Below are 25,413 nucleotides of genomic sequence, written 5' to 3' on the forward strand. Positions count from 1 at the left end.
GAATGTGTGAGCATCTATAATCCCATATTCATATACGAGGGGTATCTGAAAATTTAAGATTTTCTCACATTGTTATACCCACCAGCATAGGATAGGGATATATTCATTTTCTCATTCCGTTTGCAATACATCGAAATATACATTTCTGACCTTATAAAATATGTTTTGATCGTAGTAAAAACCAAAGGCGATACAGCCATTTCCGTCCGTTTGTCGGTTGCAATCACGCTACAGAGTTCAAAAATTGAGATACTGAGCTGAAACTTTGCAAAGATCAGCCAGAAGTGGGATATATCGGACTATATCTTCATATAATCCCCATATTGATTGATCTCCCGATTTAAGGTCTTGGGTCAATTAAGGCCACAATTATGATCTGATTTTATGAAATTTGGGACAGTGAGTTGTGTAAGGCCCCTCGACATTCACATTCAATACAGCCCTGATCGATTTATATTTAGATATAGCTGCCATATATACCGATTTCCCGATTAACAGTCTTGGGCCCGTAAAAGACACATGTATTACCTGATTTCGCTGAAGTTTGGCACAGTGAGCTTTGTAAGGCCTTGGACTATATTTAGATATAGCTAATTGTATTAGACTGCTCGACGTCCACGCTGAGTTTGCTCCAAATGAGACCACGAGACCACCACTTCATGCCTTTTTACATCTGTTTTTACCCTACACCATAGGATGGGGATATACTAATTTCACCATTCCGTTTGTAACGCATCGAAATACCGATCTGAGACCCAACACTGTATATATATTCTTGATCGACTTGACATTCTAAGTCGATTTATGTACGTCTGTCGAACATTCGAAGAAATAAAGCTAAATGCTTGAAATTTTGCACAAATACTTCCTATTAGTGTAGGTTAGTTGGGTTTATAAATGGGCCATTTCGGTCCATTTCTTGAGCCTCTAGAGTGCAATTATTATCGTATTTAGCTGAAATTTTGTATTATGGTTTTTTTCTACGACGTTCAACACATATGCCAAGTATGGTTCGAATCAGTTTAAAATCTGATATAGCTTCCACATAAACCCATCTCCCGATTACACTTATTGTACTTTTATAGAGCGCAATTCTTATCCGATTTGATTGCAATTTACACAATGCCTTTCCCTATGACCTTCAATATACGTGCCAAGATGGCCTGAAATGGTCTTAAACCTAATATAGCTCTCATATCTATTCCGATCTCCCGACTTTCTTGTCTGAAATTTTACACAACGGTTTCTTCTATGATGGTATGTTCAAAGTAATATGAATCGGTTCATAACCTCAAATAGCTCATATAGCCGTTTTCACGATGTTACTTCTTGAGCCCCTATAAGGCAAACTTCCTAACCCATTTGCCTGAAATTGAAATTGATCTCCATCATCCAAACCAAGTATGCCCCGAATCGGTCCATAACATGATACAGCACCAATAGCAACAGCACCAAACGTTAAAATAACGAACGAACGTATTGTAAATGGGCCATATCGGTCCACGTTTTGATATAGCTGCCATACAAACCGATCTTGGGTCTTGACTTCTTGGGTCTCTAGAGTGCGCAATTCTTATCCGATTGGGATGAAATTTTGCACGACGTGTTTTGTTATGATATCCAACAACTGTGCCAAGTATGGTTCAAATCGGTCTATAACCTGATATAGCTGTCATATAAACCGATCTTGGGTCTTGACTTCTTGAGCCTCTAGAGTGCGCAATTCTTATCCGATTGGGATGCAATCTTAACACGCTTTTACTTGTTTTTGTATCATACGGTGTTGCTTTACTTTCAATACCGTATGGTACTGAAATGACTTCTGGACGTAAGAATTGCATTTATAAGCCAATTTCGCCGAAACTTGAAACAGTCACTTCACACAGTGAATCCGCCATCACACCCAAATATAGTCCAGATCGGGCAATATTAAGATATAGCTGCCATATAGACCGATCAGCCGATTTAGGGTATTAAGCCCATGAAAAGCGAATTTGTTGCCCGATTTCGCTGAAATTGTGACTTGTATAAGAGTTCTCGGGACCTGAATCAGATATGATACAGACCAGCATCGATTTGCATATCACTATGGATATGGTAGTGGAGTTATTTTAAAAGGGAGTGGATAATTTTTCTATGGCGGTGGGTATCCAAAGTTCGGCACGGGCGAACTCAACGCTTTTTTACTTGTTCGCTTTTTTAAGAGATACTATTCTCCTGATTTTACTCCTTCAGCCCCTATAAAGCGCAATTCTTATCCGATTTGAATGAAGTTTTCCACAATGACTACGATATCCAATATTTAAACCAGGTATATTCCGAATAGGCTCATAACTTAATATAGCTCCAACAGTGTTGCCACTCAAGAAAATTATTTTCTACCAAAATTTAAGAAAAATCCTACCAAATCCGACCAAAACCTACCAAATGTTCTACAATCTAAAAAGCGGTTTATGTTTTTGTATCTACCAACGTAGAGTTGGCCATTGGACCATTTCATTTGCAGCCCATCAAATGATATTTTTTCAACCCTATAAAGTATACATACTAGACGATCTAGACATGTCCGTCCGTCTGTTTGTTGAAATCATAGCCTAAAGTTCAAAAATAGTCTATATCTTGAATAGCACCCTTTAAACCGATCTCTCCATAAGAAATCTTGAGTTCATAAATCTTCTATTCAAGGGTTTGAGCCCAAAAATTTGCATTTACTAACCATTTTCGATGTTACAGTGGACCGTTTAATATCTGAGTATGAACCTGATCCGACCTTATTTGTATGCACCTGGCTTATATCCCTGTTTTCCAATTAAAGGCATACAAAAGCCGCTTTTTTTACCAAGAATTTATGAAGTTTGGAAGAGATCCCTTAACAGTCGTACCAGTTACATCTAGCTAGAGATTACCTTGAAACAAATCACAAACCCCCAAAGAATATTAGTTTGGAACATCAAAATAGTACTGAATGAACTTCCTCTTAAAATCGTTCTTCTCCCATTGATCTCATTCATTGTTGTTGTTGTTTTTAAAGATATAGATATATGTATAGCTGCAATAACAGAGGAGATACTAACCCTGAAACGTAGTGCAGTTTCCATGACACTTGACGCCAACCACAGTATGAAGCTTAAGGTGTAAAATATCATTGTCGGTTATGATGCTTGCCTATTAGACCTCAGTCACCTTTAGTCCTAATGATTCTGGTTTCTCTGCGTATGTACGAATGAGACACATATTTTTTGAAGTTCATGTTAAGTTCAAATGACTACGATGACCTCTACTTTGAGATTGTTTTAAAGTTATTGCTCCCATCATCAGTCTTAAATTGAAACCTTTTCATACATTGTAACCATATTTTAACCTTGGCATTATTAACCTGGGTCAATCATGTTTTGGCTGTTATACATGTCACTATCAAAAACATAATTCCTATTAGAATTGCCTAAAATAAAGCAAAACCAGTAAATAAACCCTATAGGTACATAGTGGGAACTATATCTATTTCTGAACCAATTTTGATGGACCCCGCCGGATGTTTTCAGATGGGTTATTAAACAATCCATACCACATTTCGAGCACAAGGCTCTGTCCTTTCCCCTTCCCTTTTTTTATTTTCATTGACAATCTATTGGGTCAAAGTTCGAATCCAGTCTACTCATTTGCCGACGACTGTAGTCTGTGTCATTCATATTCATTCGCAATCCCAATTTCTTGGGGACTGGACCTATGGTCGTCCTCTCAGGATTTGTTGGCAATTTCCGAGTGGGGTAGAATGAACAGAGTGGACTTAAACGCACAAAAGACGCAGTGATGTTTCTTGTCTCACAAGCGATTCACTGACCCACTTCAATCGTCGTTGATGTTCTGGGCATGAAGATACAATGTGATGTCCGTTGGTCAAAACACGTATTCGAAGTGTCGAAAGAAGCATTTATGTCTTTGGGCTTTCTTAAGCGTTGCAAGAAATATTTCCCCTCTTCTGATCTTCTCAATATCTATACTAACTACATCAGGCCGAGGATGGAATATAACTCTCATATATGGGCAGGAGCTCCAAAATCATCCTTGGAGCTACTTGACCGGGTCAACGGAGAGTGATGGTGTTGATTGGGGACAATAGGGTATCCAACTCTATTGCTTCTCTTGAACATCGTCGGAATATGGGTAGAGTTGTATTGCTCTATCGTTATTTTCATGACGTGTGTTCCAGAGATATTCGTCTTCGTATCCCTGACGTTAGGATGTTCACCAGGAATACAAGACTTGACAGGAACTCACACCCGTTTGCAATTGATTGGCCAGTTGACCGAACCATGCATTATCGGGAAAATTAATTTTTCGCCCTAACCATTCGTATGTGGAATCGATTTCCGGCTAATGTCTTCCCCACCGACATTGACTTTCAGAAAGTTAAGACGAATATCAATAAACACTACTCCCTCTTTCCCCCTCCAAACCTTAACTTTCTTAATAGCCAACATAATGCACTGCATATATAGGGGACATACCGTACGTGTTGGTTACGTGAAAAAAAAAATATGTTCAAACTGTAATAACTACGGTTCACAAATGATAACATTATTGCAAATTACCCAAAATCTGACGAACATATATATGGGAAATATATCTTATCCTGAACCGATTTCGAGCAAACTTCTCAGATAATGTGGTATTCATCAAGAAAAGTGTTGTGAAAATTTTGGCAAGATTGGTAAAAAAATGCGCTTGCAGTGGCTCTAGAAGTGAAAATCGGGCGATATACATATATGACAGCTATATCTTAATCTGTGCCGTTTTCATTATTACTGCAAATTGGACAATCATTTATATGGGAGCTACATCCAAATCTGAACCGATTTTTTCCAAATTCAATAGGCTTCGTTTCCAGGCCGAAACACATGCCTGAACAAATTTTAAGACGATCGGATGAAAATTGCGACCTGTACTTCGTACACACATTAACATGGACATACGGACAGACAGACATGGCTAAATCGAATCAGAAAGTGATTCAGAGTCGATCGGTATACCAATGGTATACTCTACACCATTGATAAGTATACCGAGTACTTTAAATTCTATGCTGTGGTAGTATGTGGCATTGGCTATTAATGGAAATTTGATGTAAAATATTTAACAAAATGGTGGGTTGGAACCTTTTATAATAAATGTCAGTGATATATGCTACATCTTTCTAGATTAGGTTTGCAAGGCAGTACTATCGATTATAACCAAAAATAATATTTTTGGCAACCTCAACAGGGTTCATAACCAGTCAGGCGTTATAGACCAATACCATGTTGGACCCCACACCTAAGGATATAACTGTAAGTTTAGTTTTTTAATGTATATGCTCATTACTTGGTTACTGCTAATATCTGTGATATCTGTAAAAAGTTTAACACCTGTTTGGTTTCTTCTTTCAACATAAACAACGTTTTCTTTAAGTGCTGGTTGTAATAAACTCTATAGAAAAGTTGATTTTTATAATGATTACGACTTCCATTTGGTTTTATTTTATTTGTAACAAGAATTTTTATGACAAGTTGCGTTATAGGACGTTTTTATGATTGCGTTGCTCCTTAAATGCTAAAGATCAGAAGAAAAGAGAACTGCAAACTAGATACAACTAATTTATTATTTACGATATAATAGAACTATTCAAAGTTGTGAATTAATAAAGTTATTCACTGGTAGTTATCAATTGCTAACAGGATACAGTTTTCAAAGTGTCTCATAAAATGAGGAAATTGCTAAGCATTATAATAAAGCCATATATATATATATTGTGATGTAATAAAATCCATTGAAGGTATAGAGACAGATTTAATTACAAGATTTTAATTACCATCGACAAGCAATAAGATGTAAAATCTTAATTACTTACATTAATTAATTTGGCTATGACAGAACATTTGTTCCACTAGCCGAATGTAGAATAGCGTTCCAAGCGCCTCTTTCTACTTCGCTCATTCTATAATCTCTCACACAAAGTTTCAAGGTGATCCTTCCATCGAGCTTTCAGTCACCCCGGTTTGGGTGTACCACCGTGTTTGCCTTCAAAAGACTTCTTTGCTGGAACTTCTTCAACCATTTTGACGAGTTGACCTAGCCAACGCATCCTTTGTATTTTGATACTATGCTATCGTCGTCATACAGCTACTAAGTCTATATTCTCCATTAACACAAACTGGTCCATATATTTTACCAAGAATCCAAGCACTGCTTCGTCTGCTTTCACAAGTACCCATGCCTCGGAACCATATAACAACACGGTAGCTATCCCCGACACGGGATAGCTGTGATCACCACACAGGCAGGAGCATTGAGGTTCGATCTGTATGGTGCTACCGGGCTCGTCTACAGGAGTAGCTGCAGCGGAGCAGAGCCACAGTGAGAGGTCGGGCGACACCGGTTCTTCCACAAACACTAAGTGACTATGATTCTCGATATGACAAGGCGAGTTATTGGAGCTTTCAAACATCCAATGGACACCCTGTTCCCGCAGCGATCGATCCTTTGGACCGTAACGAGCTTGCTCACCTGCAGGGGCTTGACGAGGTTCACCACCTCCACATGCAATGTGGCTACAACAACAATAATGGGTAGTTTCAGTATCTTGTAAAGTTTAATCTTCGTCTGTAGAGAGGTGGCCTTGTTTGTAAAATGTTTGCTTAATCCAAAGTAGCATCTTTATTTCAAAACTGGTGTCATTAGTTTCGGTTATGGCTGTGCTGAGGTAGATAAAGTTGCTGACTATGTCAAAGATGTGGTTTCCAACTTTCTCCATTTTCTTTATCTGATCGGTTGTACAGGGCGTTTTGGGAGTCGAAACCATCCATTTCGTCTTATCTCCATTTACTGACAGACCGATTTTCACAGACTCTCTTTCGTTATTTCAAAGGCTGCAGTTACTAAAGGGTGATTTTTTTGAGGTTAGGATTTTCATGCATTAGTATTTGACAGATCACGTGGGATTTCAGACATGGTGTCAAAGAGAAAGATGCTCAGTATGCTTTGACATTTCATCATGAATAGACTTACTAACGAGCAACGCTTGCAAATCATTTTCACTGAATCATTTTCAGTGAAATCATTTTCAGTGAATCGACAAATTTTGTTCAGCGATGAAGCTCATTTCTGGTTGAATGGCTACGTAAATAAGCAAAATTGCCGCATTTGGAGTGAAGAGCAACCAGAAGCCGTTCAAGAACTGCCCATGCATCCCGAAAAATGCACTGTTTGGTGTGGTTTGTACGCTGGTAGAATCATTGGACCGTATTTTTTCAAAGATGCTGTTGGACGCAACGTTACGGTGAATGAACACATTTCGAACCGAACACTGATTTTGGTAATAAAATTCAATGATTTGCAAGCGTTGCTCGTTAGTAAGTCTATTCATGATGAAATGTCAAAGCATACTGAGCATCTTTCTCTTTGACACCATATCTGAAATCCCACGTGATCTGTCAAATACTAATGCATGAAAATCCTAACGTCAAAAAAATCACCCTTTACTTCCGAGTACGAGTAGTAACGCTACGCGAGTAGCATTGGTTGTCTCGTGAGTAGTGTGCCATATCTATTCACATCTGCATCTCGTATAATCTTCTCCAGCAGTATATTTAAGAGATCACACGATAAGGTGTCTCCTTTTCTGAAACCTCGTTTGGTATTAAACGATTCGGAGAGATTTTTATACCCAAAGATCCCAAAATACCCAAAATCACCAAAGGATGGGGGTATATTCATTTTGTCATTCCGTTTGCAACACATCGAAATATTCCTCTTAGACTCCATAAAGTATATATATTCTTGATCAGCGTATAAATCTAAGACAATCTAGCCATATCCGTCCGTCTGTCTGTTGAAATCACGCTACAGTCTTTAAAAACAGATAATGAGCTGAAACTTAGCACAGATTATGTTTTTGTCCATAAGCAGTTTAAGTTCGAAGATGGGCTATATCGGACTATATCTTGATATAGCCCCCATATAGACGGATCCGCCGGTTTGGGGTTTTGGGCCCATTAAATCCACTGATTTTGCTGAAATTTGGGACAGTAAGATGTGTTAGGCTACTTAACATCCTTCTTCAATTTGGCCCAGATTGGTGAAGACTTGGATATAGATGCCATATAGACCGATCTCTCGATTTAAGGTCATGGGCCCATAAAATGTGCATTTTTTTCTACCAGCCAACACGCAGGGGATGTCCCCTATGTATGCAGTGCATTGCGTTGGCAAAAGAAAATTAGGAATTGGAGGGGGGGAAAAGGATGTAGTGCTTATTGACATTTGTCTTAAATCTTTGGATGTCAAAGTGGGTGGGGAAAAATATTAACCGGACGTCGATCGCACATACGAACGGTACGTGCGAAATAAGAATCCTCTCTATAATGCATTGTGCGGTCCGCTGGCCAATCCACTACAAACGGGTGTGAGCTCCTCGAATCTCTAGTATCTCTGACATACATCCTTATATCAGGAATAAGAAGACGAATATCAGATAGAACAGCGCCAAACAATCCACATTGCGACGATGATCAAGGGAGGCAATAGAGTTGAATACCTCACTGTCCCCCGCTCCAGGGATGATTTTGAAGCTCCAGCCCATACATGTGAGTTGTACTCCATTTTCGGCCTTATGAAAGTGGTGTAGATGTCAAGAAGATTAGACGGAGTGAAGTAATTCTTACACCGTTTAGAGAAGCCTTAACACTTGAATGCTTCTTTCGACACTTCAAATACATGTTTAGCCCAACAGACATCACTTTGTATTTTCATGCCCACAACATCAAGAGCTTCTGACTGTTCAACACCTATACTGTTAATAGACAAAGATGGTCGTAATGGGTCAGCAAATCGTTTGTGTGACAACAAGCAGCACTGAGTCTTTCTTGCATTAAAATCTACTCAATTCATTCGACCCCACTCAGAAATGGCCAGCAAATCCTGGCAGAATGTATCATCCATAACCCGCCTCTTGTCCCTAATCTCGCGAAGATTCGGCCTTTGGTCGAAATGAGTACGAATGACAGAGATTACTGTCATCCGCAAATGAGTAGATCGGATTGGACTCGAAAATAAGAAAAAGAGTAGGAGAAAGAACAGAGCCCTGGGGTACACCTGCAGTCAATTTATGCTCATTGGATGAGAACCCATCTATAACGACTCGAATAGTGCGACCTCTGAAAAAGCTTGAAATAAATCGTCCGATTTCGCCAAAATTTGCGACTGTGAGTTGTGTTAGGTCCTTCGACATTTTTCTGCAATATGGCACAGATCGATCCAGATTTGGATATAGCTGCCATATAGACCGATCCCTCGACTTAGGGGTTTGGGCCCACATTTATTGTCCGAAAATTGGGACAGTGAGTTGAGTTAGGTTCTTCGACAACTTTCTGCAATATTTCCTAGATCGGTCCAGATTTGGATATAGCTGCCATATAAACCGATCTCTCGATTTAAAGTCTTGGCCCCATAAAGGCATATTTTTATTCCGATTTCGCTGAAATTTGACACAGTGATTTATGTTAGGCTTTTCGACAATCGAGTCATAATGGTTCAGATTGGTCTATATTTGAATATGGCTACCAAAAGGACCAATATTTTGTTCGACTACCGTGTCGAATTTGGTCAAAATCGGACAATATTTGGATATTGCTGATATGGGTGCATAAATAGTGCATTTTTCACCGGATTATGACGAAAGGTTGTTTACATATATACCCGAAGTGGTGGGTATCCAAAATTCGGCCAGGCCGAACTAAAGTTTAAACTTTTTACCATCTGAAAACTCACTGCCCAAATTTCGGCGTAATCGCCGAAATGGGCCCAAAACCTTAAATCGAGAGATCGGTCTATGCCACATTGCAGAAAGATGTCAAAGGATTCTAGTTTAATTCACTGTTCCAAATTTCGACGAAATCGGACAATAAATGCGCCTTTTATGGATCCAAATCCTTAAATCGAGAGATCGCTTTATATGGCAGCTATATTCAAATCTGGACCGGTGTGGACCAAATTAATTATGTTGGCTAGCCTAACACAACTCACTGTCCCAAATTTCAGCAAAATCGGATAATAAATGTGGCTTTTATAGGCCTAAGACCTTAAATCGGCGGATCGGTGTATATGGGGGCTATATCAAGATATTGTCCGAAATAGGCCATCTTCGAACTAAAGCTGCTGATGGACAAAAAAGAATCTGTGCAAAGTTTCAGTTCAATTGCTCTATTTTTAAAGACTGTAGCGTTATTTCAACAGACAGACGGACGGACATGGCTTGACAGTCTTAGATTACGGTGATCAAGAATATATATACTTTATATGGTCGAAAATGGATATTTTGATGTGCTGCAAACGGAAACATCCTTCCGTGGCGGGTATAAAAATCAGGAGAGCACGTTATATAGAAGCAATATGAATGCGCAGAGCAAATAAAACCATGGTTATTAAAGTCAGTTGGAGTCATGAGAGAAATCATAGTACAAACTGTTAGTTTAATCGGATGAAAATTGTGCCCTCTATAGGCGCAATGTATCTTAAAGGATACATTCAGTGTCGTATTGCTTATTTTTGCTTAGTTTTGCAAGAAATGTAAATTTTACGATGGTATCCATCGGAAAAATATCTATCGATATTCAGTCAAAAAACTAAATATCGATAGTGCCATCGATATTTTGCCAGCTCTACAGTAGGGTACCCAAGACTATTGCCTCTCTTGTACATCATCGCAATGTGGGTCGCTGTTCTATCGATACTTTCATGGTGTGTGTTCATCTGATATTCGTCTTCTTATTCCTGATGTAAGGATGTTTGTCAGAAATACTAGACATTGCAGGAACTCACCCCCGTTTGTAATTGAATGGGCAGCGGACCGGACAATGCATTACAGGGAGAATTCTTATTTCGCTCGAACCATTTGTATGAGGTATCGTCTTCGATTTAATGTTTTTCCCACTATGACATCCGGAGATTTAAGACAAATATCAATAAAAATTACATCCTTTTCCCCCTTCCAATTCCAAATATCCATTCGCCAACGCAATGCACTGCATTGATAGGGGACATCCCCTGCGTGTTGGTTGATAGAAAAAAAAGCTGCATTAATTTTCCTGTCATTGCATTGTCTGATGTTTTCGTATAAGGTTCTTTGCATATCCTAGTCTTCCGAATCTTCAAATCGGTAATGGTTCTATCGTGAGGTCCCTCTCGTTAAGTTGTACTGATATTCTGGACATGAAAATATAAAGTGATGTTCGTTGGGCTAAACATGTATTTGAAGTAACGAAAGAAGCATTCAAGTGCTTAGGTTTCCTTAAACAGGGTAAGAATTACATCACTCCTTCTGATCTTCATAGCATCTATGCCACCTTCATAAGGCCGAAAATGGAGTACAACTCATATGTATGGGCTGGAGCTTCAAAATCATCCCTGGATATACTGGACCGTGTACAGAGGCGAGCGAAGGCGTTGACTGGGGACATAAGGGTAGAGCTGGCAAACTATCGATAATCGCAACATTCGATAGTTTAAATAATAAATATCGATAGTATCGATACTATCGTTAATTTCCCATTACCTACATTTCAAACGAAAATGCAAGTGAAAAGGCGTTATGTTGGGCCGGGCCGAACTTTGGATATCCACCACCTCGGGTATATATGTAAACCACGTTTCGTCATCATCCGGTGAAAAATACATCATTTATCCATATTTCGATATAGCTGCGCCCCATCGCAGCTCACTACAGCCCCGTAGTTTAAAACCCGGTTATGTGAGCTACATCCAAATCTGAACCGATTTTGATGAAATCTAGCAGAGCTTTCTGAATAAAACTCTGGATTACCACAATTTTGAGTACCTTGCTAATTGGAGGGTGTTTGTTTCTCTATTTGCGAAAACAATGATACCCTTTATAGAGGGGGACAGTGTAATGAACATATGTATTTTTATACCCTCCACCATAGGATGGGGGTATACTAATGTCGTCATTGTGTTTGTAACACCTCGAAATATGCGTCTAAGACATCATAAAGTATATATATTCTTGATCGTCATGGCATTTTAAGTCAATCTAGCCATGTCCGTCCGTCTGTCCGTCCATCTGTCTGTCGAAAGCACGCTAACTTTCGAAGGAGTAAAGCTAGCCGCTTAAAATTTTGCACAAATATTTTTTATGAGTGTAGGTCGATTGGAATCGGTCCATGTTTTGATATAGCTGCCATATAAACCGATCTTGGGTGTTTTGACTTCGTGAGGTTCTAGAGGGCGCAATTCTCATCCGATTTTATCGACATTTTTGCACGTAGTGTTTTGGTAGCACTTCCAACAACTACGCTTAGTATGGTTTAAATCGGTCCATGGTGTGATATAGCTGCCATATAAACCGATCTTGGGTCTTGATTTCTTGAGCCCCTAGAGGGCGCAATTCTTATCCGATTTAACTGAAATTTGGCACTTAGTGTTTTGGTATCACTTTCAACAACTATGCTGGGTATAATTTAAATCGGTTCATAATCTGATATAGCTGTGATATAAAACGATCTTGACTTCTTGAGCCAATAGAGTACGCAATTCTCATCCGATTTGGCTGAAATTTCGCACGAGGTGTTTTGTTATTACTTTAAATAACTGTGGCAAGTATGGCGCATATCGGTACATAACCATATATAGATGCCATATAAACCGATCTGGGATCTTGACTTCTCGAGCCCCTAGAGGTCGCTATTCTCATACGATTTGGAAGAAATTTTGTGCAACGGCTTCTCTCATGACCTTCAACATACGTGTCTAATATGGTCTGAATCGATCAAAGGCTTGATACAGCTCCCATATAAACCTATCTCCCGATTTTGCTTCTTGAGCCCATACAAGGCGCAATTTTTATATAGAATGAACTGAAATATTACACAATGACTTCTACAATGTTCAGCATTCATTTATGGTCCGAATCGGACTATAACTTGATATAGCTCCAATAACATAACAGTTCTTATTCACAATTCAATGTTTGTCTAAAAAGAGATACCGCGCATAGAACTCGACAAATGCGATCAATGGTGGAGGGTATATAAGATTCGGCCCGGCCGAACTTAGCACGCTCTTACTTGTTTATGTCTGCTTTCATTAAACTAATGCAATCAACAAAGTCCATAATAGGCGAATGTATTAGACAGCTTGTTTTAATTTGCAAGTACTTAATTCAGCGATACCCAATGTAATAGTGGTGACATTAAATATGTTTTCTTTCATTTTATTTCAATAAAAAATAAAATTGATCTTCCCTTTCGACAAGGAAATACTTCTTTCTCCAGATTATGTATATCGCTCCATAGGCATACAGTCTCCAAGCAGTTTACAGATGTAGTTGTAGTCATCCTCATAGCATTCGTCACATTTCGCCAATCCTGGACCATTAGGATTTCCCAACGGACAATTTGTCTCTCCTCCGCGGTGCTGTACTCCATTTCCCAATTTTACATCCGCAATAACATTGGCCTTCAGTGTTACAAAATATAAAGCGAATAAACCAAAAAGTACGAGGATGGCTTTCATTTTGTTGTACTTGTTGAGTTGATTGGATTTTGTGTTCTTCTGATAGAAAATTCAGAGCCAGTTGTGGCTTTTATATAATTCGAAATTTCAGGAAAGCCCAACCAATGTTATCAAATGAAATAAAGTTATTGTACGATTATCTAGCCAGGTTATAACCTTTGGCAAGCCTATTGTTATTGTCCTGCAATAAAATTTGAAATAAAAGTTAATGATACTTTAAATTACGTATTATATTATCTTCCTTCGGCAGCAAGTTCAATAAATAATTTCAGTTGAACTTTCAACCAAGAAATTTTTATGGAAAATTAAAATAAGTTGCGGATTTTTCATATAGTCGGCATTGACAAATTTGTTCACAGCTTGTGACTCTATAATTATATTCTTTCTTCTGTCAGTTATCAGCTGTTACTTTTAGCTTGCTTTAGAAAAAAAGTGTAAAAAAGTATATTTGATTAAAGTTCATTCTAAGTTTTATTAAAAATGCATTTACTTTCTTTTTAAAAATCCGCAATTACTTTTTGGGCAACCCAATAGAATAAACTCCTGATTCGATTTAGCTCTGTCCGTCTGTCTGTCCATGTGTTCTTATGAACAAGGTACAGGTCATATTTGTTGTCCGATTGTCAAAAAATTTTGGACAAGTCAGTTTGTTGGTCAAAGGACGAACGCGATTTATTGATGGGGCACCTCACTGTGATTCGAAAGAAAAATTCTCAAAATTCTTCTGTGACTATGAAATTGATAAAAATACTTACATCTTTTGCTTGCTGAAACAATATTTATAGGGCGATTAGATTGTTTTATGCGGATATATTAGTTGTAAAGTAAGATTGGGTTAATCAATTGTTTTTGTTAAACATTTCGGCGAATTGGCTTAGTATTTGATTTTATCTCACGAAAAATTTGATTTATATTTTCTCTTTAGATTTTTTTTTAATGTTGTCTTTAAAAATTTATTAAATGTTTTAGTTAGAAAAATAATCTGAAGGCACAACCTTGGACAGATTAATAGTAACCGTTGAGTGGAGGAGATGTGTTTTCATTTCGCTTCTCGAAGGAAAAAAGAAACTGTATCTCGGAATATGTACCTGTTACGGAAAATGGTAAAGCCTTTTAGGATTAGGCTAAAAATGGACTCGAAATGCCCAAAAGATGTAGTGGCGTTATCCTCCCCTCCTATAGGTGTGCGTGCCTTGGCACCTGTAGTCGAGAGAAATGCTTCAAGCGCACAACTTGTGTTAGGAAGAGACGGATAAACCAGAGGGTTACACAGTTCGTCCCCAGCCTTTAAGTAAAAATGGTGTTTTCGATTCAGATTCAGACAGGGGCAGTGTAATCGCAGCCGAATCGAAAGATGAGGGCAGGGGGATGACAGCAGCGGTGAGCGATGCTAAGCTCACAAGCAGGCCGGGAAAGCGATCTGGAGCACGACGAAGGACACAGAGGAGTATGTACCGGCATAGCAATGGGTCGAAAGTGCAGGATGCTGGAAGGGATAGAACTGACATTCCAAGCACTTCTATGAAAGCTGGAAAGAGAATCAGATCCCCCGAAGAGCATAACACTGCTAAGATGCTGAAGAAGAAAAAGGTCCCCGCTTTTAAATACTCTGGGAGAACCAAGCTACCCCCCCCGCAATGGAGACACCAGTCAATGACCTGTGGAGGGAGACGAAGTCAGAACAGCAACAAAGGAAGCGCGTTCGGCCCCTGAGTCTTCATGGAGGACTGTGACTTCCAAAAGGATGCCATAGCCATCTCGGATGGGTAAGATGGTAGCTGAGAAAGGAAATGTGCCGCCCTCTTACGTCGGAGTGGGGGAGAAGCACAACAGAAATGAGACGACTTATGCAGTCATCGATATCGGCTGCGCCTATGGTAGGATTCCACCAGATCGTCGGTCCCTGATGAGCCATTAGGTAAACGAACGGGTTATCGAACATGTATTGAACTCTGAAGGGGGTCCACCAATACGAATTATGAGCTGAGAGTATAGAGGGGACATCTTAACGCTGCGCTTTGCATCAGCGGAATGTATTGACACCGTCAAAAAGCTCGTCCCACACTCCCTGGGGCGCAAAGCTTGCCCTTGTGAGGAAGATGGACATCCCACAGCTCACAAAGGGGACGGTCTTAATCAAGGATGTGGGCGGCGAAAGCAAGACGAAACGCACGATGGAAGTCTTAAACAAGCAAAACCAAGATTTGGTCGCAGAAAAAGGGGTGGCTTTCCACTGGGAGGAAAAGGAATGAAGAACTCTCCTTTAATCAAGTCTCCGTGACAAGTTTGGCTAAGACAAAAGGCATGGCGTAATACGGGACCTTGGCCGTCTTTTTCAAGATAGGGAAAACTAGAATAGGCAAAAATCCTTGTATTGAGACATCAGGCCGTGCAGTCGCTGGTGACTCAATACAGCCCAACAAACAGGGGCCGACGACGAGATTATCACCGTCTCTCTCAATATTGGGAAGACTAGGATAGGCATAGATCCTAATATTAAAACAGCAGGCAGTGCAGAGGCGAGAGACGCAACACAGCCTAACAAACAGGGACACGACGACGAAACCATCAACGACTTTCTCGAAATTAGAAAGAATAGGATGGACAAAGATCCTAATGCTGAAACATCAGGCAGTGCAGTGACAGAGAACTCTATGCTGCCTAACGCACAGAAAGCCGACGATAAGACCGTAACCTACTCCTAAGAAGCCCATTTACTCAAGATTTGGAAGACTAGTATAGCCAAAAATCGTAATATTGGACCATCAGGCAGTGCGGAGACGGTAGACTCAATACAGCCTAACGAACAGGGACACGATGATGGAACATTACCGACTTTCTCAAGACCCGGAAGAAGAAGGATTTGCAAAGATCCTAATATTTAAACATAAGGCAATGCTGTGACCTGAAACTCAATGAAGCCTAAAGAACAGGGACCATCACCCACTCCCAAGGATTAATAATTAAGGTCATCCAGATATACAACCACCGGAGCGAGGCAGCTACACACGCTCTGATGTAGAAAATCAGCAAGGACAAGATTCATATTGCCGTAATTCAGGAGCCATGTTTCTAGACTGAACCATAACAACTGCCAATTATTCTATGCTAACACTGGTACTCGGCCTAGGACCTGCGCTATATTTTCCCCAGAGTTGTCACCGTCGGATGGAACAGTGATGAGACTCTCCGACACCGTCACCTACGTCGGAGCTGCAACGGTTGGCAAGGAAAGGAAAACAGACAGGAAATGAGGTACTAATAGGTCGCCATGCGAATTCTCACCACATTTCGTGGGATAGTACCAACATTACTAAGCGGGGCCAAGCCCTTGCAGAATTCTTGAATACTAACGACCTAATAACACTTCGTATTGGTAACACCGCTACCTTTGTTAATAGGATTAGGGAGGAGGTTTTAAATATGACAATATGTTCGGAAAATCTATTCGAAGAGGTTCAGGATGGGAGGGTCTCCATGGAGCATTCCTTCTCAGTCTGAGTCGCTATATTAGTTTTAGAATAGCACGGCCAGTGCCGAATCTGATAAGCTTCCGGAATAAGTTGAAAATCAACTGGACAAAATTCGAAAGACCACTCAGAAGAAGATTTGGGCAAAATATTTTAGATTTTGCAAACATAGAAGACATTGACATTAATGTCAACAGGTGCAGTCGTACTGCAGTAGTGGAGGCTTTCGAAGATAGCTGTCCTCTTCAAAAAATAAAGTCATCCCAAAAAAATCCGTGGATGACCGGGGAGATTCGCAACATTGGAAAAGAGGCGCGCAGACTTTATAACAGAGCACGTCGTTAAAAACCGAAGTTTTTTGGGATGTGTACTACACACGGCTCAAGGAATACAGTAAGATTACCGGAGCGGCAAAACGTGCCTCCGGGAAACTTATCTGCGAACAGGTCGATAGCGTTAATGACGCCGCCAAGATGAAAAAATTTCTCTCAAAAACCCATGTCCAAACTTAAACGTTAGTAGACGACATTAGAGTGTGAGAGCAGAGACAACGGAGGACACGTTGAGATTTTTGATGACAATACATTTTCACCAGGATAAAACGGAACTCACGGAGAGACCGGAATCTTGGAATATCATTACACAATTTATGGTAAAGGAAGTCTTGAGAAACTTCAAATCATTTGAGTCACCCGGACCTGATGGAATATTTCCGTTGTTACAACAGAAGGAGGCAGACTATCTGGGGTCCCATCTAACCACTATTTTTACAACGTGCCTAAGACTCGCATATACTCTGAAAGCCTGGAAGGAGGCAAGGCTGGTTATTTATACCCAAGCACGGCAAGGCAAGTTATGCAACACCAAATGCCTACAGATCTATAAGCCTAACGTCCTTTCTACTCACACCCATGGAACGTATTGTGTATACCATGATAAAGAGTAGGACATCCAGTCGATCTAGCCATGTCCGTCCGTGTGTCTGTCGAAAGCACGCTAACTTTCGAAGGAGTAAAACTAGCCGCTTGAAATTTGCACAAATACTTCCTATAGGAATAGGTCGGTTGGGATTGTAAATGGGCCATATCGGTCCATGTTTTGATATACCTGCCATATAAACCGATCTTCGATCTTGAATTCTTGAGCCACTACAAGGCGATGTTTTGTTATGATTTCTCACAACTGTGCTAAGTATGATTGAAATCGGTTCAAAACCTCATATAGCTGTCATGTAAACCGATCTGGGGTCTTCGTTTCTTGAGCCTCTAGAGGTCGCAATTCCTATCCGATATGGCTGAAATTTTGCACGACGTGTTTCGTCATGACTTGCAACAACTGTGCCAAGTATGGTTTAAATCGGTCCGTAAGCTGATATAGCTGTCATATAAACCGATCTGGGGTCTTGACTTCTTGAGGCACTAGAGGGCGCAATTATTATCCGATTTAGCTGAAATTTTGTGCAACGGCTTCCCTTATGAACTTTAACATATGTGTCGAAAATGGTATGAATTGGTTTATAGCCTAATGCAGCTCCACCTAAACCGATCTCCCTATTTTACTTCTTCAACCCCTAAAGTGCGCCATTCTTATTAGATTTGGCTGAAATTTTACACAATGATTTCTACTATGGTTTCCAATATTCAGTTCAATTATGGTCCGAAATGAACCATAGCTTGATATAGTGTGCCAATTATAAGCAATTCTTTTCTTTTATCATTGGTTTGCCTAAAAATAAATACCGTGGCAAGAACTCGACAAATGCGATCCCTGGTGAAGGGTATATAAGATTCGGCCCGGCCGAACTTAGCACGCTTTTACTTGTTATACCCACCACCGAAGGATGGGGTACTTTGTCATTCCGTTTGCAACACATCGAAATATCCATTTCCGACCCTATAAAGTATATATATTCTTGATCAGCGTAAAAATCTAAGACGATTCAGACATGTCCGTCCGTCTGTCTGTTGAAATCACGCTACAGTCTTTAAAAATTGAGATATTGAGCTGAAATTTTGCACAGATTCTTTTTTTGTTCATAAGCATGTTAATTTCGAAGATGGACTACATCTTGATATAGCCCCCATATATACCGATCCGCCGATTTAGGGTCATAGGCCCATAAAAGCCACATTTAATAGCCGATTTTGCTGAAATTTAGGGCAGTGAGTTGTGTTAGGCCCTTCGACATCCTTCGTCAATTTGGCTCAGATCGGTCCAGATTTGGATATAGCTGCCATATAGACCGATCCTCCGATTTAGGGTCTAAGGCCCATAAAAGCCACATTTTTTATCCGATTTCGCTGAAATTTAAGACAGTGAGTTGTGTTAGGTCCTTCGACATCTTTCTTCAATTTGGTTCAGATCGGTTCAGATTTGGATATAGCTGTCATATAGACTGATTTCTTGATTTATAGTTTTGGGCCCATAAAATGCTCTTTTATTGTCCGATGACGCCGAAATTTGGGACAGTGAGTTAAGTTAAGCCCTTTGACATACGTCTGCAATATCGCACAGATCGGTCCAGATTTAGATATAACTGCCATATAGACCGATATCTAGGTTTTAGGTTTTGGGGCCATAAAAGACACCTTTTTTGTCCGATATCGCTGAAATTCAAGACAGTGAGTTTGGTTAGGCTCATCGACGTCCTTCCTTAATTTTGCCCACATCGGTCCCGATTTGGATATAGCTGTCATGTAGACCGATATCTCGATTTAATGTCTTGGCCCCATAAAAGGCGCATTTATAATCCGATTTCACTGAAATTTGGCACAGTGACTTATGTTAGGCTTTTCGACATCCGTGTCGTATATAGTTCAGATCGGTTTATTTTTAGATATAGCTAATGTACTTATTAGTATTTGGTCCAAATCGGAACATATTTGGATATAACTGATGTGGGACATAAGGTATAAAATTTTCACCGAATTTTGATGAAAGGTGGTTTACATATATACCCGAGGTGGTGGGTATCCAAAGTTCGGCCCGGCCGAACTTAACGCCTTTTTACTTGTTTTATTTACATGTTGGGTCATTTCTTTACAATATGTGAGTACCACATCAACAAATACAGTCCACTTGTAGAGATTTCACAGTATTGTGAACTATTAGTACATCATTTCGTGTCTCTTTTGCCTTTCTCACTAATTGTTGCAAGTCCGATGTGCAAATAATCTACCTCATAACTGTTGCGTCCGACGTTCACAACTCTGGGAAAAATATATAATTACAATTTCTAGGACAAATAATGTAGGTTCTCAGCCGAATAATTGGTGATGGATATGGTTCGATGCAGAAGCTTTGTTTCGGGTCGTCCTTGGCTTTTGAATTAAGGCAATAGGAATCTTGCCCTTGATGATTTTCTCCATCAGAGTGTGTGCAGCTGTCTCGCTTTGGTTGAGGTTTATCTGGATGACCCCAATCATTTGTCCTCCAGTAAATGGGCATCTTGGCAGTGGGTGATGGTCTCACCGTCTGCTCCCTGTTCTTTAGATTGCATTGAGATTCCTGTCACTGCACTCCCAGATGTTTTAATATTAGAATATTTGCCGTTCCTAGTTTTCCGAACCTTAAGAAAGTCTGTAATGGTTCCAACATCGGGTCCCTGATTGTCAGGCTGTATTAGGCTGTTTATATATTTTTCCAACTGCGCATACCTCTGGCATATCAGTCTCTTCCTCTATTGTTAGTCTGACGACTGGTTGTGCGCTTGAAGCATTACTCTCGACTGCAGGTGCCAAGGCACCCACACCTAGGTAGTACCTATTCTGAGATACAAATAAATTTCGAAATGAAAACACGTCCGTTCCATTCAACGATTACTATATTTAGAGAGTAGTAAACCAAAGAAAAAAAAATTTTGGCTAGTGTGTGGCAAATGGTCATGTATAAATAGGTCACCAGATACTTTGCATGATTGCATTTCTTGTTAAGAATTAACATAAGGATTCTTTGATGTTTGCTTTTTTAAACTACTCCAAATGCTTTCAACAATTAGTTAATCATTTGTGCAAGTGTGAGATAGCTCGTCCTTGGTTAGTCGTCTACCCACAACACCCAATAGACACATAATAGAAAAATGAACATTAGATACGTTTTTTTTTTTCATTTTATTTTAATTACAAATAAATAAGATCATCCTTTTCGAAATAGGAACGATTTCTCGCCTAAGTGTATCGCTCCATGGGCAGACAGTCACCTAGGAGTTTACAGATGTAGTTGTAGTCATCCTCATAGCATTCGTCACATTTCGCCAATCCTGGACCATTAGGATTTCCCAAGGGACAATTTGTCTCTCCTCCGTGGTACTGTACTCCAGATCCCAATTTGACATCGGCAATGACATTGGCCTTTAGCGTTACAAACAATAAAGCAAATAAACCAAAAAGTACGAATATGGTTTTCATTTTGTTGTATTTGTTTAGTCGATAGGATTTTATGTTCTGATGATTGTTGAGTGCCCGTTACGGCTTTTATATCATTTGTAATTTGAGGAAATCACAAGGCACCCCATGTTGTATAATGAGGGTATTATACGATTAGATTGTCATTCACCCCCAAATGTATCGGTTAAGGACAGCAGGTCTTTTATTGTGGAAATAAAATCGCTCTTAAATATTATAACGAATTATTGTATTTATTTTTGCAACTGACCTAAGAAAAGCCTTCCATTGCTCTTTCAAGCGAGATTGTTGTCTTTAAAGAAAATAATAATAGGCACAGGGGTCGAGGTGGGAACACTTTGTTGTATCATATTTGTTGTATGTAAGATGACTTCTGTACTTTGCTTTTCAAACTGTGAAACAAAACAACGTTGCTGGATCAACTAAGACATTGAATCTGAATTGACTATCACTTTTCGTCCTGTTGATAACAAACAATTGCGCAAAACACATAATACCCAGTACTAAAGATGTGGCGTAGTAGGAAGTAGTATACAGGCTAGTTTGTATGCATATAATAATATATAACAAGCAAAAGCGTGCCAAGTTTGGCCGGGCCGAATCCTATATACTCTCCACCATGGATCGAGTTCTATTCACGGTATCTCTTTTCAAGCAAACAAAGAATATAGAAAGAATTGCCATGTTATTGGAGCTATATCAAGTTATGGTCTGATTCGGACATTAACTGAATTGAATGTTGGAGACCATAGTAGAAGTCCGATAGACTTCATAGAAGAAGAACCGATTCAGACCTTATTTGACACGTATGTTGAAGGTCATGGCAGAAGCCATTGTACAAAATTTCAGCCAAATCGGATAAGAACTGCGCCCTCTAGAAGCTCAAAAAGTCAAGTCCCCAGATCGGTTTATATGACAACTATATCAGGTTATGGACCGATTTCAACCATACTTTACATAGTTGTTGGATATAATAACAAAACACGTCGTGCAAAATTTCATTCCAATCGGATAAGAATTGCGCCCTCTAAAGGCTCAAGAAGTCGAGACCCAAGATCGGTTAATATGGCAGCTATATCAAAACATGGACCAATAGGGCCCATTTACAATCCCAAACGACTTACACTAATAAGAAGTATTTGCCCAAAATTTTAAACGGTTAGCTTTACTCCTTTGAAAATTAGCGTGCTTTTGACAGACAGACGGAAGGACATGGCTAGATCAACATAAAATGTCACGACGATCAGGAATATATATACTTTAGGGGGTCTCAGACGAATATTTCGAGTAGATACAAACAGAATGACGAAATTAGTATACCCCCATCCCATGGTGAAGGGTATACAAATCCAAAGGGTGATTAAAAAAAAACGCATACAAAATTCAGAAAAATGCATGAAATCTCTTTTTGAATCGATAGTCCAACGGTCCATATAATTTAATGTTTGAAGACTATTTTATGCACATGTTGACCGTGACTGCGCCTCAAATAGTCCATCCCCTTAGTCCACTTTTGGCATAGTCTTTCCAACATTTCGGCTGGTATCTCACCAATAAGTACTTCAATGTTGTCTTCCAATCCGTCAATTGAAGCGGGCTTGTCTGTATAGAGATGAGCTTTAACATAGCCCCACAAAAAATAGGCGGCCAATTGACCGATCCCGAACGTGAAATAAAATCGTCACCGAACTTGCCTCTCAATAAGTCCATTGTTACGCGTACTATGTGCAACATTAAACCATATGTCAAGCAAGTCAAGCTCATGCATTTTGGGCAAAAAATAGTTGGATATCGTCTACGGTAGTACTCACCATTCACACTTATGTTACGATTAGCATTATCTTTGAAGAAGTACGGTCCAATGATGCCACCAGCCCATAAACCGCACCAAATTGCAACTTTTTCTGGATACATTGGTAGCTTTTGCAATGCTTCTGGCTGAACTTTACTCCCAAATCAACAATTCAGCTTATTTACGAACCAGTTAAGCCAAAAATGAGCTTCGTCGCACAATGGAAGAAGCACGCGATGAACTTTCTTGACAGAGCAAGCATTTTGATAATAAAATTCAATAATTTGCCGGCGTTGTTCGTTTGTAAGATGATACATGGTTAAATTATAAACCACACTGAGGATGTTTGACAGTGAAATAAAACACGAAACGCTCGTGAGCTGTTTTAAACCAGTGTTGCCAAAGGATAATAACTAAAATATCACCCTTTATTATCACCACAATATAGTGACGGGGTGACCATTATAGTATCACAATTAACCGAAAGTTATATTATTATACCCACCACCGAAGGGTGGGGGTATATTCACTTTGTCATTCCGTTTGCAATACATCGAAATGTCCATTTCCGACCCTATAAAGTATATATATTCTTGATCAGCGTAAAAATCTAGGACGATCTAGCAAAGTCCGTCCGTCTATCCGTCTGTCTATTGAAATCACGCTACTGTCTTAAAAAATAGAGAAATTGAGCTGAAACTTTGCACAGATTCTTTTTTTGTCCATATGCGGTTAAGTTCAAAGATGGACTATACGGACTATATCTTGATATAGTCCCCATATAGACTGATGCGCCGATTTAGGGTCTTAGGCCCATAAAAGCCACATTTATTGTCTGATTTTGCCAAAATTTGGGATAGTGAGTTGTCTTTCCATATCCTTCTTTAATTTGGCCCCATATAGACCGATCCTTCGATTTAGGGTCTTAGGCCTATAAAAGCCGCATTTATTGTCTGATTTTGCTAAAATTTGGGATAGTTAGTTGTCTTTCCATATCCTTCTTTAATTTGGCCCAGATCGGTCCAGGTTTGGATAGAGCTGCCACATAGACCGATGACTCGATTTAAGGTTTTTGGGCCATAAAAAGCTTTTATTGTCCGATGTCGCCGAAATTTGGGACAGTGAGTTGTGATAGGCCCCTCGACATCGTCCTGCTATTTGGCGTAGATCGGTCCAGATTTGGATATAGCTGCCATATAGTCCGATCTCTCAATTTAAGAGCTTGGTCCCATAAAGGGAGCATTTATTGTCCGATTTTCCCGAAATTTGGAACAGTGAGTTGTGTTAGGCCTTTAGACGTCCCCCTTCAATTTGGCCCAGATCGGTTAAGATTCGGATATAGCTGCCATATCGATTTAAGGTTTTGGGCCCATAAAAAGCGCATTTGTTGTCCGATTTCACAGAAATTTGGAATAGAGAGTTGTGTTGGGCTCATCGATATCTTTCTTTAGTATGGCCTAGATCGATATCTCGATTTAAAGTTTTGAGCCCATAAAATGCGATTTTATTGTTCAATTTCGGCGAAATTTTGAACAGTGAGTTGTGATAGCCCTCTCAACATATTCTAGCAATTCGGCCTAGATCGATCCAAATTTGAATATAGCTGTCATAAAGACCGATCTCCCGATGTAAGGTTTTGGGCCCGTAAAAAGAGGATTCGTTGTCCGATTTCGTGAGTCGTGCTAGGCTCTTAGACATCTTTCTGTAATTTGGCCCAGATCGGTCCAGATTTGGATATAGCTGTCATGTAGACAGATCTCCCGTTTTAAGGTTTTGGGCCCATAAAAGGCCCATTTATTACCCGAGTGTACCCCCCACCATAGGATGGGGGGTATACTAATTTCGTCATTCTGTTTGTAACTACTCGAAATATTTATCTGAGACCCCATAAAGTATGTATATCCTTGATCGTCGCGACATTTTATGTCGATCTAGCCATGTCCGTCCGTCTGTCCGTCCGTCCGTCCGTCTGTCTGTCGAAAGCACGCTAACTTCTGAAGGAGCAAAGCTAGCCGCTTGAAATTTTGCACAAATATTTCTTATTAGTGTAGATTGGTTGGTATTGTAAATGGGCCATATCGGTCCATGTTGCGATATAGCTGCCATATAAACCGATCTTGGGTCTTGACTTCTTGAGCCTCTAGAGGGCGCCATTCTTATCCGATTTAAATGAATTTTGCACGGC

The sequence above is a fragment of the Stomoxys calcitrans genome, chromosome 4 (assembly GCF_963082655.1).
Source record: "Stomoxys calcitrans chromosome 4, idStoCalc2.1, whole genome shotgun sequence".
In the NCBI taxonomy this organism is placed as follows: Eukaryota; Metazoa; Arthropoda; class Insecta; order Diptera; family Muscidae; genus Stomoxys; species Stomoxys calcitrans.